This window comes from Myotis davidii, unplaced genomic scaffold (assembly GCF_000327345.1).
Source record: "Myotis davidii unplaced genomic scaffold, ASM32734v1 scaffold61, whole genome shotgun sequence".
Lineage (NCBI taxonomy): Eukaryota > Metazoa > Chordata > Mammalia > Chiroptera > Vespertilionidae > Myotis > Myotis davidii.
Window position 1 is genome coordinate 1,498,925 of NW_006291729.1, and position 749 is coordinate 1,499,673.

Consider the following 749-nt stretch of genomic DNA (forward strand, 5'->3'; position numbering starts at 1 on the left):
GAGACCTGGCCCAGCCCTGCAGGCTTGTGGGAACAGCTGGACTGAGAAAAGCTGGGTCAGAGGCCCGAGTTCCACCCACGGCTGTGCCTCGAACCAGCTGTGCGATGCCCGGCAGTCCACGTATCCCTACTCGTGTGGGTCCATGGAGCCTGCTCCAGCTCCAGGGCCCTGTCTGCCCTCGCTGGGCAGCATGGCAGCGCAGGGTACGTTGCACAATTGGAGACCCATTGTCCAGAGCCACCAGGACACTCCTTCCCTGGAATTGCCACCTCATCGCGCTGCACACACCGGGTTTCCCCATCCCGGTTTCAGTTGTCCTCCCTCGGGAAGATGTCGCAAGGCCTGACTAATGCGCACCAGTGTCCCAATTAGGGCGATGCGGGGCGCAGGTGCTGGGAGCTCCAAAGGGCCAATCCCAAACCCACAACCGGATCGCAGCGCACATGCTGTGCCCCAAAGCCGCCTTCCCTCCCAGCTTGTGGGGTCACGCCTTCGCCTCTTTCCAAAGAGGCGCACCCACCACCAGGAGTTGACAGTCGTTTAGTCAGGGGGCGCCCGTTCAGAAGGCAGCAGTCATACCTTCTCCCAAAGAATAATTCTGAGATTAAAAAACAAACAAAAAAAGTCCCTCCCACTGAGCGCCGAAGACCTCGCCCACCGAGGCACTCGGTTCCCTCCTCCTCTCCCGGGAAAAGGAATTCTCAGTTTTCTTGATTTACTTTGTAAGGTGCGCGGCAGCGGCCCGGCTC